Source organism: Canis lupus, chromosome 26 (assembly GCF_003254725.2).
Source record: "Canis lupus dingo isolate Sandy chromosome 26, ASM325472v2, whole genome shotgun sequence".
In the NCBI taxonomy this organism is placed as follows: domain Eukaryota; kingdom Metazoa; phylum Chordata; class Mammalia; order Carnivora; family Canidae; genus Canis; species Canis lupus.
Genome location: NC_064268.1, coordinates 28577247 through 28593143, shown reverse-complemented (window position 1 = coordinate 28593143; position 15897 = coordinate 28577247). Strand labels below are relative to the sequence as shown.

At 51.3% G+C, this 15897-nt stretch overlaps 1 protein-coding gene across 6 annotated transcripts in view; it reads right to left on the bottom strand.

The window, feature by feature from the left end:
* ARVCF (ARVCF delta catenin family member) overlaps nt 1-15897 on the bottom strand; it is a 54709-nt gene that overhangs the window by 21147 nt on the left and 17665 nt on the right. The window lies entirely within an intron of this gene.

Sequence of the window (15897 nt, the reverse complement as noted above, 5' to 3'; positions counted from 1 at the left end):
TCCAGAGAGAGGCCGCATTGATTAAATTCTAAATTAAAAGCCATTAATCCAAGGCTAGCCGGAAGCAGCCGGCTCCCTCCCTATGGAGTGTGGGGCTCTGAGCCGGGAGGCCCTGCTTCCTGCCAGGTCCAGCGGAACCACTAACCGTGGGCGTCCTGGAGCCCTTTGGGAAGGGAAGGGTAGGAAGAACTGGCGTAACCACCTTTCAGACGTCCCAGGCCCTCTGCTGCCCACAGCACATGCCAGTTCATCCCAGCATGGGGCCAACACAGGCCCAGCTCACTGAGGCAGATGCCTGGGACCAGAGAAAGCGTGCAAGCCATACAGCTTATGTGGTGGAGTTGATGCACCAGTGGGCAGGGAGAGAGAAGCCACTCCACAGCCGCCAGGTGGGTGGGAGGCCTAAGCAGGTGAGGGGATGACACTGGCCTGCAGACTAGCAGTCGGGCCTCCACTCACAGCCACACTGCCTGGGAACAAGGCTGCTATCTACCTACACAGCAGAGTGAACACCGAGTGCAGCCTGGTTGAGATTCTGTACCCAGAAGTGGCCCATGGGCCTCACATCTGGAGGGAAGGTGGAGGGCAGGGTCCCAGGCATCTGAGGCCCAGTCTGTGGGGAGGGTCAGGCCTGCCCGGGCCCTTGCCCAGTGCTGCCCCTGAGGGCCCCAGGGTGGTGGGTGGTGGCAGCAGGGGCTTGGCAGCTGCAACCACAAGCCAGCACTCTCCTCGCTGCTTACTCCCTGGCTGCCCACCATTTTTGTTCTTCATGAGCAAGAAGCAGGAGAAGGATATGGAGCATAGACCTGTGCATAGCAGCTGGCCAGCAGGCAGGGTGCAGCCCATGTGGCCACATTGCTAAGGCACTCGGGGTGTGGTGTGATGCCCAGAACTGCTCGGGGCCTCCTCCTGGCCCAGCCCATGCCAGCCAGTGGTGGCTGACGCTGTTGGCCCCCGTGGCCCTGTACAACACAGGACACAGCATAGTGGACAACACCCCTGGAGGGCCAGCTCTGCTGCTCACTGGCCCAGGAGGAGCAGCTGCAAGAACAGAGCCCTAGAAAGGAGGGGTCGGTGCTGGGCTTGGCCACTGGTACCAGCTGAGCCAGGGACAGGGTTGGCGGGCACGGGTGTACATGAAGATGACACCATGGAGCCCAGCCCCCTGTGAAGCTGGGGGAACCAAGGCCAGGCTCCGGGAAGAGGCCAGCACAGGTCCCAGGAGCCAAGCCTCACTTCCCCAGCACCTGTCACACAAATAAAACTGTCAATATGACCTAGCAGAGGGGCAGCAAAATCAGCCTGTCAGGCCAGGAGAGGCGGTGGCCATCATGGGGGAGGAGAGGAGGAAAGTGAGGTAGAGGCTGGCTTCTCTGGCCAGCAGGGAATAAAGGACAAACAGCATGGCATGTCCACGGCTGTGGGAACACAGCCTCCTGCGCTCACCCACTGCTGCCTGGGTACGGGTCCCAGATGCACACTGCCCAATCCTTGGTGCCACCTAGACACTGGCCTTGCGCATGGATGGACTGAATCTGGTGGCCCCACGTAGGCGTGGTGGGGTCTTCCTCACTGGAGGGCAGGCAAGGTGCACCAGGGGGTGGAGCCAGGTCCCTGGAGCCCGTGGTGGCAGCATGGGTCTCAAGGCCCTGGGAGGTGGTGATCAGGACATCTGGGGGCCTCATGCCGAGGATGTGCCTTTCCTCCTTCCTTGTGCTGAGATATGGGTTCCTGACTGACCTCAGGCTGCTATTCCCTGCTCCTAATAGGACCAGGCCCAGGCTGCAGACCTTGAGGACAGTGGGGGACGAGGGGCAGCACTAGCTTCCCTGCCCTGGGCCCTCCAGTGCGTTCCAGCTCTGGGGCCCAAGGAGCCTCCTGCAGAGGGGGCCCACTTGCCCAGGCTGGGGGCCAGCCAGGGGTCCAGAAATCAACAGCTACCGTGAGAAGGTAGCCAAACCCCACCATGACCTTCCCATTGCCCAGTTCTCTCAGTTGGAGCTAAATAACTATGTGTCTCCTAGGAGACGCCCCCAAATGCCAGCCAGCTTGGAAGAAGAGTACCCTGCAGCCTCCACAAAGAGCAGAGACTCTGGGGCTAGGGCCCATGTTCTCTGCCCCAGCCCAAGGGTGCACCCCTCTGTGGGCCTGTAGTCCACAGCCTCCTCACCTTGGTGGCCTTGACGGCAGCCCTGGGGTATGCAAGAGGCGGGCTGCTGGCTAGGGGCATATCTAGGAAGCAGGGAAGACCTAAGCCTGCTCCCCTGACATGGTGGCCTTCTGGGGTCCGAGCACGTGTGGGTACAGGTGAGCCAGACCACACCGCTCCAGAAGGCAGCTCTTTGCGGATGCTAACTCAAAAATGCTATTTTTATATGAAAACAATAAATGTGTGATGACATGGAAAGCAAGTTGTAATGAATTTTTAAGATCAACCATGAGACTTTAAAGGCTTCATCCCCAAAGGGGCATCAGGGAGAGGCCCAATTCTGGGGAGAGGGGGCACCAGACTACGAGGGCCTGAGACAGGCAGGAAAGCGGGTGCTTGCTTGGGTCTCAGCTGCCCCTTGATCTCCTCTCTGGCCAGTGTCATTGCAGCTTCCAGTCACCTGGCAGGGGCCCCTCACGGCCTGTCAGGCAGACACCTCACTCTCACCCAGATCCCGGCCACTGGCTTTGCAGTGCCTGGTGCAGGCTGCTTCTCCCCATGCCCAATCGCCTGTCCACTCGTGGAGTGGACTTAGCAAGCAGATGGGAACGAACGTGCAACGCAGAGCCAGCCTCACCTGTCCCAGGCAGGAATGAAGGTAGTGAGCCTGCACATCCCAGGAGTGACCCCAGGTAGACAGACTGCTGAGTGGATGGAGGAACGGAATGACAGGAGGCTGATGGAAGTGGAAATGAATGAACCAGTGAATGGACGGGCGGACAGGAGGGGGAGTAGGTGGTTGTGTGAGGGGGCGGTGGTGGTGAGAGGTGGGTGGAGAGTCAGGTGGGCAGGGGAATGAGCAAGTAGGTGTGGGTAGATGGGTGAGTGGGTGGACAGGTGGGTAAGGTCAAGGCTCTGAAGCACTGCTGGGCAGAGGCAGCATGGACCTTGAGCATTTTCCATCCGGAAAACAGGCACCATCAGAGGAGTTAGGGGGAGACGCCGATCCTTCCTCCGAAACCTAAACCCACATTTGACGTCTTCCTGCTGACCCAGACATTCTTCCTCACAAGGAGTCCAGCCAAACCCTGCTCCAGAAAATCAAATTATGGGGCCTGAGTCCAATCTGGGTTGAGGAATTAGAGGAATTTCCTAAGGGTCAGGCCGGCAGGGGGAGGCAGGGAGGAGGCCCGGGCTCCAGTCCCGACTCCTCGCTGGCCATCTGTCGGCACACTGCCAGTTGTCCCCCAAGAGGGGAGAGAGGACTGGCCACTGGTTGAAATGGCCAGCCCTCCCACCCCAAATTCTACCCCCACCCCTGGCCATCTGGAGAAGCAGAACCCTGGCCTAGTGGTCCAAAGCCCGCTTTGCCTGGGAGGGCATCACGTCCCCCACCCTCAACACTGCCAGCACGGAAACCTGCTCCCAGCACTGCCCACCAGGCCTCATGGGGGCCCATATTTACTCTGTCACCCCTCCTGTGGTCAGATGGTACCCACAGCTGCAGGGATAGCTTCTGGCCAGCTCACAAGGAAGGGCACTGAGCCAAGGCCGGAGCAGGAGGCCTGGGCTGGGGAGTTCACATAGGGCGGAGTCCCTGTCTGTTCATCCCTGCCAGAACCACAGTGCTGCTCGGAAGTCAGCGTAGGGCCTGGGGTGTCTGGGCAGGAGGAGGCTGTTCTTAACCTCAAAGCAGTGAGACAAACTGCCAAGGAAAGACAGACCAGCTCAATTTTGTGAGGACGAAGCATTTCTGTACATCCCCCCAAAACAGCGTCATGGACTGTTGTTATGGTGTTTTGGTTTTGGCTTTTAAAATGACACCATTTATAGTTACGTACACAGTGAGCGTTTCAACGGAAGCCAGGCAGTGACTTTACTTCTAGATCTTGACTTCACCGCAGACGCTGGTGAGGGGCACACTCTAGCCCCTCTACTTCTGCGCATTTGCAATTTTCCGTAATAGAAAGTGGGAGAAAAAGATAAAAAGACAACCAAAAGACAATCGACACATGGCATCAGGTCTTCGTAACATCCAGCAGCAAAGTGACACCCTTCATCTAGAAAGTATGCTTGCAAATCAATAAGGACAAACCAGAACCCCAACTCCAAGGGAGTAAAGGCTACAAACAAGGGATGTGGCCAGAGACAGAAGATGCAAACAACAAGCGTGGAAACCATCAAGTGTGTCCACGCCCCAAGAAAAGACTACAAGGAGACGCGTCTCAGGTAGCCGAGGCACCCGGGTGGCACTTCTGTGCCCACCAGTGTCGCCAGTGTTCAGGGACGAGCTGAATTTCTGCTCCAACTGAAGGTAAGGAAGAGACAGAAAAGCAGCCTCCTGCCCCAGCCGGCGGGCAACTGAAGGAGGTGGCTGGGAATTCAGCTCCCCAGGGGCCTGGGTGTGCCACTCGCGGGCCGAGGAGGCACAGGGACCTTCAGGGAGCCCGCAGAGCCACAACTGGATTCAGCTTAGAAACTGGATTTCTCCAGCAGAGGAGGCACCCCTGTTGCAAGGGATCAGCCAACATGCTAGGGATGAAGGGGGTGGACAGATGGCCCCATTGTCCACACAGACACCCATCTGACGATCATATGGAGGACAACTTGCATACTCAGGAAGAAGAGTCTGGGGGGCTCTTCACTGGTGCCAATGGGGTGCCCTAGGCCAAGTGCAGGACAGGTCCAAGGCAGCACTACTTAGCCCCAGGACAGGGGGGCCACTGGGCAGAAGGTCCAGAAGGAACAGGGCCCATGGCGGTACTGATGTAGGAGGCTCAGGGTCACGTCAAGGCAGGAACACTGGTGGGGGGCCAGGAAGCCTGAGGTCTGAGAGTGACTGCAGGCTGGACATGGCAGAGACAGGCTTCACTCTGGCAGGAGCACAGGCAGAGACGGGGGAAGATCCCAGCTCGGTGGGAGGCCTGAGCCTCTGGGGTCCCCACCAGAGGCACCTAAACGGGTGGCCTGAGACTTCTGTTGGGGCAGGTCACAGACACTTGCTCCCTGTGCTGACTGTGACCCTCCCTAAGTCTCCTGGGCTCCCTGAGAACTGCTATCAGAACTCATGGCATGGGGATGGACAGCTCTCCCCCTGGCCCCAGGCTGGGATTCAGGGCAGCCCCCTTGCTGTCCCTCCTGCACCTGACCCAGATTCCGGCTGCAGCCACAGCCCAAGGGCAATACCCTACAGGCTCCAAGTGTGGGGTATGGGCAGTGAGGATCCACCTCCTCGAACATCCCTGTAGCAACCAGTCCAGGGGTACCCAAAGGCCCAAGGCCCCAGGGCTGGGGAGCCATGGGGCTCCAGATGGGAAGGGTGAGAGCTGGCAGTCACAGTGCCCTATTTGCTTGCACTAGCAGCCCACTCATTCCACCCTGGTCGTGAGACTGGAAACTGGGGACAAGAGAGGGGTCAAGCCCGACAGTACCCCACTGTGTGGGGTCAGTGGCTGGCTACTTCCAACACTAGTGCCACCAAGGTACCCTGAGTGGCTCCCCTTCCAGCAGAGGCTCACATTCCCCCTCCCCCCACCCCATCTGAAGGACAGCAGAGCAGCACGCTGGGGTAGTTATGAGGGCCCAGGCTCAGAGCCCCACCCTGCCACGCTCTGGGGTGAGCACAGGGACTGAGGCATTCCCGAGGAGGGGGCTGAGGCTCAAAGCCAGGCTGGGACCGGAAGCAGACAGATCTGATTGGCACTAGAGCCTGGGAGCTCAACCCCTACCAAGGGACCAAGGGCTGCATGACAGCTCCTGACAGCCTCCCTAAAGCAGAGCTGGGGCAGCTGTCTAGCCAGGCCAAGGGCTGCAGCAAGGCCAGTGTAACAGTCACCCGCACTGGCTACTGGCCTGTGTACACCAGAAACGCCCTTTCCCCCCACCAAGACGGTGGACCCCCTTCTTCCTGGCCCCCTCTGTCACCATGGCAACACCCAGGCTTCTCTGTGAGGGACAGAGCCTCTTTGTGGTGGCACAAAGCCCCTTTGAGGGGCAGTGGAGGTGCAGCCCCTAGGAGCCTGTGGCCAGTAAGCCTCTGGGGGGTGAGGAAGGGCCCCTCAACCCAGCCATCCCCCTCTTGGATTGCAGAGCCAAGGAAGCTAGGGTGGGAGAGCCTGGTGATTAGCAGCAGGGACCGCCCCCCACCCCCCAGTGCCACCTGCCCCAGCTGCCCACAGAAGGGTCCCTGGGATGAGCCCCACAGCTGTCTGCTGAAGTCTGGGGGATTTTCCATGTCTTTCCCATCATTTTGACAAGGAACATGCTTTGCCTCGGTAAGAGGAAAAGGCACTGGCAGTGGGGAAAACTGCTACCTGATGGGAACTGGGCACAGGAAGTCCTTGGTAGGCAGACAGGTTGGATGACAGCAAGTCTGGCACCAGGTCTGCTGAGGGGCCACACACGGCATCCAGGCCTACCCCAGCTCACGCCCCTTGCTTCTGTGGCCTGGTTTCCCCTGCTACAGGGGGTCCTGTCTCTGCCGGCCTGCCCAGAGGAGAATGCAGCTTCCCCAGCGGTGTGGCCGGGGGAGCAGGTGGGGGGGAAGGCCGGGGGCAGCGACCTCAGCACAGATCTGGATAAGAGGGAAAGGGCTGTGGTGTGGCTGGCTGCAGGGGAAGGGAAATGAGACCCTGAGGGCAGTGCAGGCCTGGGGACGAACCGGCACCGAGCACTCTCCCCCACCCCCCAGCAAGGCTGCCCTGTCAGGGCCCCAGCTCCACACACAGGGAGGCTCACCCTGCCGGGCTCCCAGCCCTGGAGCCCCTCCCCACCCCCAGCCCGTGGGTCCCCGCCACCCTGCCGGCTGCTGACCAGGCACTTGGCAGTGCCCCTGCCTGCTGGGCGCCCCGCCCGGACAAGCCCTCCCCAAGCAACCTCAGTCTGACCCACAGCAGCTTTGCTAACTAAGCCACAGGGGTGGAGGCCACGGCCCGGGCAGCGGCACGAGGCAGGCCTGGCCCCGGGAGAGACCAGTCCCATTGTGGGCAGATCTGCGCAGGTCCCGGGGAGGCTGCCAAGGGACCAACAGTGACACGGCAGCGCCCCTCACACCTCACTCACCCTCCCTGCTCTGCGGTCACACGGCCAGCCACTGGCAGGCCCCAGTGCGCCTGCATTGGACCCTCAGCAGCAACACCAGGTCACTTTTCTCTAAGTCCCGGGAGGGAGGAGGTGGTGCGGCCTATAGCCAAGGGGGCTCCCAACAGAGCCCAGCCCAGGTTCTTGCCACCCCGGGAGATGGGGCCTGGGGTTCAGCAGGATTGTCCTCAGCCTCCAGGAGGAGGTTCCCTGGGAAAGAGATGATGTGTGTAGAAATTGGCCATGGGTTCCCTCCCTCCTCGGGAACCACACTGGGGACTCAGGCCGGGAGACTCCACTGGGCTCTGCCGGCACAGCACCCACAGCCCAGCCAGCACCCGGGACGGGGCCAACCAGCACCACAGGTGGCAGGAAGGCTCTCTGGCTGCCGCAGGCAGAGGTAGGGTGGCTGTGGCCATCTGATTCCGGATGTGTCAGAGGTGAGAGCAGAGCATGCCCCAGGAAGGGAGGTTCCAGGCCCTTCCAGCCTTGCCCCAGGCCCACAGCATCCAAGGGCGGGGGCCTCTCCAGTATGCTTTTGCAGAGGGTCAACGAGCAGGTGACCATGGCCAGCTCAGGCTTCTCCCAGGCCCCCAGGAACATCGTTTCCCTCCCAGAGGCTTAGCTGGACAACCAGCCTTGCTGCTCCTTAACCCCCTCTCCAGGCTGGGAGCCAGCTCAGCTGCTCTTGAAGCTCAGGAGTGCCCATGGCAACAGGTTCAGACACCACCAACCTCCAGCCAGTAACAAACTCCCCCCCTTTTATATGCAAATGACTCAGTGGGAAAGGGCAGGGGGCTCCGCCCCACCCCCACCCAGCACAGACTAGGCTGTGCAGCTTCCCCTCTGCTCCCCACCCCCCCACACACACACATACCAAGTCCCAAGAGGGGGACTTGTCTGTGTGTCCTGCCCCTGCCCCAAGGAGGTAGGAATACTGCAGAAGGCATGTGTACTGTTTGGGGACCTCCTAAAACTCACCTGCAGGCACATGTGGCGGCCACACAGGGTTACACACACACCCACAGGGATGCACGATGCACCCACATTCGTCCACACTGCCATGTGGCTGCCACTGGGCTCACCACAGCTGCCCTGTGGGACCTTACCTGCCCCACTGGGAAAACAGGCGGTGGGTGACCTGAAAGTCCTGACCGGTCCTTGTTGCAGGAGGGGAAGGTAGGATTAGCCCTCCTTAGCCATTGTGGCTCCTGGTAGGGGTCGGCATCCCACGCAGACCCCATTACTGTCCTGAACACCTGCAAGGCTGCTCCCCAACAAGACCTCTGAGGCCAAGCCTGTCAATGACAGCACAGTCTGCAAGTGGTCCCAGTGTCTGGTCCACATCAAAGTCTCTCTGTGACAGGTGAGGGTGTCTGAGCCATGGACCCTGGACAGAAGCACCCAGTCAGCATAAAACTGCCCACAGCACATGAACTGGTGCCCACAGCACCGATGATGAGAAGGAGTGATCATAAACGACGAGGCCCCCATGGAGATTTCAAGAAAGCCAGGGCGGACAGGACAGGGCAGGGCAGCATGCCTGCACATAGTGAGGGAGCAGAAAGCAAACAGGCCAGTCCTTCCAAAGCAGCAGAAAATGACAAGAAGTTGATGACAGAGGGAAGACCAGGGATGTGGACAATACATCCCAGGACGAAACTTCCACCTAACAGGAATTCCCTGAGGAACAAAGAGCAGAGCGGCCCCCACCAAATAGTCAGGAACTGCCCTCAAGAGAGGAGGTCTCCAGCTGGCTTGGCAGCCTACAGCCGGAATCAAAGCTTTCTGTCCAGAAAACCAGCTCAGAAAAGTGTGGATGTGTCTATTCCTGGCATTTTATGGTTCCCTCCTGGTAGGCTGCTGTTTCCCCCAGTCTCCTACATGTTCGAGGTCAGCCTTGCAGCGCGGGAAGGAGGAGCACCTGGCCTGCCGTGCTGACTGTGCAAATGTTCCCAGGCGCGCTGAAGTTCGGGCTCACGTGCTCGGCCAGGCTGTCCACATCCTGGAGGGGCTGGACATCATCCATCCACAGATGTCAGCTGTACACTCTGTTGCCCACTCACCATCTCTTGTATCGCAGACACTCTTTTACAGCCAGGAATAGCTGACAGCTTGGTTAAACAAGATGCCTGGCCTCCTTAACTCAAGATCTTTAAAAAAGTTAACCTAGCTCTGTAACTCCTTACGGAAACTTCATGGTGAAATTCCTGGATTTTCGGAGTCATGATTTGCCATTCACATGATGGATCTTTCCCTGGGAGGGAGCAAACATGGCTCACTGGGAGCCCTGGACTGCCCAGTGAAGTCCAGGCTAATCGGGTTATTTCAGTTGGGTGTCACCCCACCATAAGTAGAAGCTCCAAGCCATGTGCCTTGGGGAACAAGGACTGCTGAGAGGTTGAAATGTATTTTCCACCAAGGCCCTGATATGCTGTGTGCCTTAAGATGACTTCAGCTGTCCCTAGCAGTCCTTTGCACGCTGCCTGTGGGGAGTATTTTTACTGTCTCAGGATATCTGTGGATCTGTGGACTGATGAGTGTAACAGATTACATATGAATCCATGAAAACACAAAGTCCAACCAAGCCAAAAAACAACAAACCCAAACACTAAACACAGACTCACGTACACACACAAACACACTCATGAAAGATAAGAATATGACATCAGGGATGTGTTCATTAACTAGATGGTAGGAAGCCTTTAATAACGTATTTATATATCCAATCATCACGACATACACATCAAATAGCTTACAAATTTGTCAATTATACTCAGTGAAACCAAAAACAAAAAAGAAAAAGAAGAAAAACAAAGGAACATGTTTAGCTACCTTAATTTTACAAATTCACTTGCTTAAAAATAAACTTGAAAAATGTAAAAAAATGAAAATAAAAACCACCCCACTCTCATGTTCAGTATGCCTTTTCTCTGTATTTTATTTTTAAGATTTTACTTATTTATTCATGATAGAGATAGAAAAAGAGGCAGAGACATACACAGAGGGAGAAGCAGGCTCCCTGCAGGGAGCCTGACATGGGACTAGATTCCCAGGACCCCGGGATCATGACTTGAGCCGAAGGCAGACGTTCAACCAGTGAGCCACTCAGTCATCCCTCCATATAATATTTTAAAATAAAAAGATTATAAGAGAATACCACAAATAATTACACACCAACAAATTACATAACCTAGATGAGATGAACAAACTCCTAAAAACACACAATCTACCAAAACTGACCCATGAAGAAACAAAACTTGAACAGACCTAAAACTAGCAGGGAGATTGAATCAGTAATCCAAACCCTCCCAGGAAGGCCCAGGACCAGAGGGTTTCACTGGTGAATCCTGACAAATACTCAAAGAGGACTTAACATCAGTCTTCAAACTGCCCCCAAAAATCAACAAGAAAGGAACACTTACTAACTCATTCTACAAGGCTGAAATCACCCTGATACCAAAGCCATAAAATATAACTATGGACCAATATCCCTTACAAAAACTGAAGCAAAAATCTTCAACAGAACACCAGCATTCAGCAGTATATCAAAGGAATTCAGCAGTATAATCAAAGAATTATACGCCATAACCCACTGGGATTTATTCCTGAATGCAAGGATGGCTCAGCATACAAAAATCGATCAACCCAGGGATCCCCGGGTGGCGCAGCGGTTTGGCGCCTGCCTTTGGCCCAGGGTGCGATCCTGGAGACCCGGGATTGAATCCCACATCAGGCTCCCGGTGCATGGAGCCTGCAAAAAAAAAAAAAAAAATCGATCAACATAATACCCTGTATATTAACAAAACAATGAGAGAAAATGATCATTCAGTTGATGCATATGATACATTTGACAAAATTCAACACTCTTTTATTATATAATCACAAAACAAATTAGAATAGAAAGGAACTACCTTCATATGATAAAGGCCATACACAAAAATTGACATCATACTACATGTGCTACACATCATATTGCACTTACACCACAGGTTATATCATACTTGATAATGAAAAAGTTAATAAAGCTTTTCTTCTAAGATCAAGAATAAGGCTGGGATGCTGCTTTTGCCACTACTTCTGTTCAAGTCCTCTTCTATTACAAATCTTACTTAGATCAGTAAAGCAAGAAAAAGAAATAAAAGGTATCCAAATGGAAAGGGAAGACATGAAATTATGTTTGCAGATAACATGATCTTAAATGTAGAAAATCCTGAACATTACACACACACACACACACACACACACACCCTCCAAACTGATAAATCAGTAAAATTGTAGGGTACAAAATCAATAAACAGAAATCACTCACAATGAATAATCTAAAAAGGAAATTAAGAAAATGATTTCAGTTACAGTAGCATCAAGAAACACAGTGGGACACCTGAGTGACTCAGCGGTTAAGCATCTGCCTTTGGCTCAGGGTGTGACCCCGGAGTTCCAGATCGAGTCCCACATCGGGCCTCCTGCATGGAGCCTGCTTCTCCCTCTGCCTATGTCTCTGCTTCTCTCTCTCTGTGTCTATCATGAATAAATAAAAATCTTTAAAAAAAATAGCATCAAGAAAAACAAAATACTTAAGGGTAAACTTAACTAAGGCAAAGAAAGACTGTTACATTGAAAACTACAAAACCTTGATGCATGAAAGATGACCCACATAAATGGAAAGATACCTCATGCTTATGGAACAGAAGAGTTGCTATTGTAATGACATCACTATTACCCAAAGTGATCTACCAATAATCCCAACAGCATTTTTTACAGAAATAGAAAACTCCATCCTAAAATCCATGTGGAATCTCAAACAACCCTAAACAGTGAAAACAATCATAAAAAAGAACAAAGTTAGAGGTCTCACACTTTCTGATTTCAAAATTTATTACAAATCTATAGTAATCAAAACACTGTGGTCGAGGAATAAAGGCAGACACATAGACCAATGGAATAGAATAGAAATAAATCTCCATGTATATATGGTCAGCTGATTTTTTTCCAAGAGTGTCAAGACCATTCAATGGGGGAAAGAACTATCTTTTCAACAAATGGTGCTAGGAAAACTGGATATCCATATGGAAAAGAATAAAGGTATAAATGTTGTAAATTACAACATTTACAAAAATTAAAAATGCATCAAAGATCTAAACATCAGGGGATCCCTGGTGGCTGAGCAGTTTAGCACTGCCTTCGGTCCAGGGCATGATCCTGGAGACTGGGGATCGAGTCCCACATTGGGCTCTCTGCAATGGGGCCTGCTTCTCCCTCTGCCTGTGTCTCTGCCTCTCTCTCTCTGTGTCTCTCATGAATAAATAAATGAAATCTTAAAAAAAAAAAAAAAAAAAGATCTAAACATCAAAGACCTAAAACCATAAAACTCTTAGAAGAAAACATAGGGGAAAAGCTTTGTGATGTTGGATTTGCCAATGATTTCATGGATACAATGCCAAAAGCATAGGCAACAAAAATAAGAATAGAAAAGTTGAACTATACCAAAATTAAAAACTTCTGTTCAAACGATACAATCAACAGAGTAAAAAGGCAATGCAGATAATGGCAGAAAGATTCTTTTTTTTTTTTTTTTTTTTAATTTATTTATGATAGTCACACAGAGAGAGAGGCAGAGACACAGGCAGAGGGAGAAGCAGGCTCCATGCACCGGGAGCCCAACGTGGGATTCGATCCAGGGTCTCCAGGATCGCGCCCCGGGCCAAAGGCAGGCACCAAACCGCTGCGCCACCCAGGGATCCCAATGGCAGAAAGATTCTTAAATCATGCATCTGATAAGGGATTGACATCCAGAATAGAGAACTCCCACAACTTAACAACAACAAAACCAAACAGCCCAGTTAAAAAACAGGGAAAATATTTGACCAGACATTTCTTCAAAGAAGAAATTTTTTTAAATGGCCAAGAAGTATATGAAAAGATGCCCAATATTACTAATGTTAGGGAAATGCAAATCAAAAGCACAGTGAAATGTCACCTTACACCCATTAGATGGCTACTCTTGAAAACACAAAATAACAGGTTTTGGTAAGGATGTAGAGAAATTGGAGCTCTTGTGCACAGTTAGTGGGGATGTAAAATTGCATAGCCACTAAGAAAATCAATATGGTGGCTCCTCAAAAAATTAAAAATAGAATTACCATATGATCAAGCAATTCCACCCCTGGGTATACATCCAAAAGAACTGAAAGGACAGTCTTGAAGAGATACTTGCATCCATGTTAATAATAGCATTATTCACAATAGCAAAAGGTGAAGCAACTCAGGTACCTATTGATAGATAAATGGATAAACAAAATGTGGTAATACACTTTTGGATCATGGAATATTATTATCAATGGAATATTTATTACCCCACCTTTAGAAGGAAGAAGACTTTGACACATGCTACAACATGATGAATCCTAAGAACATCATGCTAAGTGAAATAATTCAGTCATAAAAAGACAAATACTGGATTATTCCACTTTTATGAGTCATCTAAAATGATCAAATTCACAGAAAGACAAAGTAAAATGGTGGCTTCAGGGGCTAGGGAGAGGGGGTAATAGGTTCATTAATGTCCATTAACGGATACAGAGTGTCCATTTTGCAAGATGAAAAAGTTCTGGAGATTGGCTGCACAACAGTGTGAATATACCTAATGATACTGAACCATACGTTTAAGAATGGTTACAATGGTAAGTTTTATGTGTATTTTACCAAATAAAAATAAAAACTTAAAAAGAGTCATCTTTTTGCTCTTAGAATATGCAAAACATTCTTTTAAATAAATAGGCAAAAAATAAAAAGTTAAGCATATGGAGTTGACTATTTAGAAACAGTGAAAAATACATTCAAACATTATACATAAAAATGGGTGGGTTGGGGGCGCCTGTGTGGCTCAGTCTGTTGGAGGTCTGCCTTCAGCTCAGGTCATGATCCCAAGACCCTGGGATCATGCCCCACTTCGGGCTCCCTGCTCCTCCCTCTCCCTCTTTATCTGCCGCTCTCCTTGCTTGTGCTCTCTCTGTCAAATAAATAAATAAAATATTTTTAAAAAATGTATGGGTTGTAGAATGGTGGTTGCCAGGGGCCAAAGGGTAGAGGAAACGGGAAGATGGTGGTCAAAGGGGATAAACTTTTAGTTATAAGATGGATAAGTTGGGGGATGGCTCAGGGGTTTAGCGCCTGCCTTTGGCCCAGGGTGTGATCCTGGAGTCCTGGGATCGAGTCCCGCATCGGGCTCCCAGCATGGAGCCTGCTTCTCCCTCTGCCTGTGTCTCTGCCTCTCTCTCTCTCTCTCTCTATGTCTATAATAAATAAATAAATAAATATTAAAAAAAAAGATGGATAAGTTCCAGGGATCTAATGTACAGCATGGTGACTATAATTAATACTGTATTGAATACTTAGAAGTTGCTCTGAAAAAAGTTGCTATGTTTAATGTTCTCACCATAACAACAAAAGAATGGCAATTTATAGGAGATGAAGGATGTGTTAACCAATCTTACTGTGGTAAACACTCTGCAATGTTTATGTACTAAATCATCACGCTAAACTCACACAATATTATTGTCAATTATACCTCAATAAAGCTGGGGGAAAATAGACAAAACTATACTCAGAGGCAAATTCATAGCTTTAAATACTTTCATTATTAATAAAGAATGACTATGAATACAAGTGAACCAGAGCTAAATGAAAAACACTAAAACATCCTTGCAACAAGCTCCGTTTTCTCTCTGCTTATTTCTTTTTTTTTTTTTTTTTTAAGATTTTATTTACTTATTCATGAGAGACACAGAGAGAGAGAGGCAGAGACACAGGCAGAGGGAGAAGCAGGCCCCACGCAGGGAGCCCGATGTGGGACTCAATCCCGGGACTCCAGGACCACATCCTGGGCCAAAGGCAGGGGCTAAACCACTGAGCTACCCAGGGATCCCCTCTCTCTGCCTATTTCTAAAGCTCTCCCATGAGTAATCCCCAGACAATTTATAAAAGAGAGAATCAACAACATAAATGATTCCAGAATACCTTTTTTTAAAAAAATAATGAATATGAATAAACTAGGACAAACCTAAAATGGTTAGCACATAGGTATCTAAGTCTCCAAACCAGGATTCCCATTGAAATGACCAATGCATTTCTGACTACCTTTCACATGCCAGAAATAGAAACTTTTCATAGATACGTTCAGAGAGAACAGGACTTAAAGAAGTTGTAGAAAATTAACCTGTGAGCCCAAGATCACACTGTGAAGTTCAGTCAACAGCTCTTAGGCCCCTGCATGGACAAAATGACGCAACACATCTAAACCCTCCCTTGCTGCCACAAATGGCACCAAATGTGGGGGCAGGTGAGGAAAGCGAACACCTTGGCCCCTGCTAGATTCCAGACCAGAGCTGAGTGGCAGGCAGCACAGCATCTGGCAGGTGGCAGGTATTCAAACCATTTCCATTGCAAGAAGGAAGCAAGGATGAACAGCTGGCAAACAGTATCCAGACCAACAGAGTACTATGGCTCCCATGCTGGGCTGCACTGAGGAATTCAAGCATGAGTTCTACAGTGAGGCCAATTTTTGCAAAAAACTGGAGAAATGTCAGGAGAAGGACTGCCTCAGAGACTCCTGAAGACTCAGGAGAATGCTGCCTTGCTGCGGGCATCTCTGTATCTAGAATGATGCT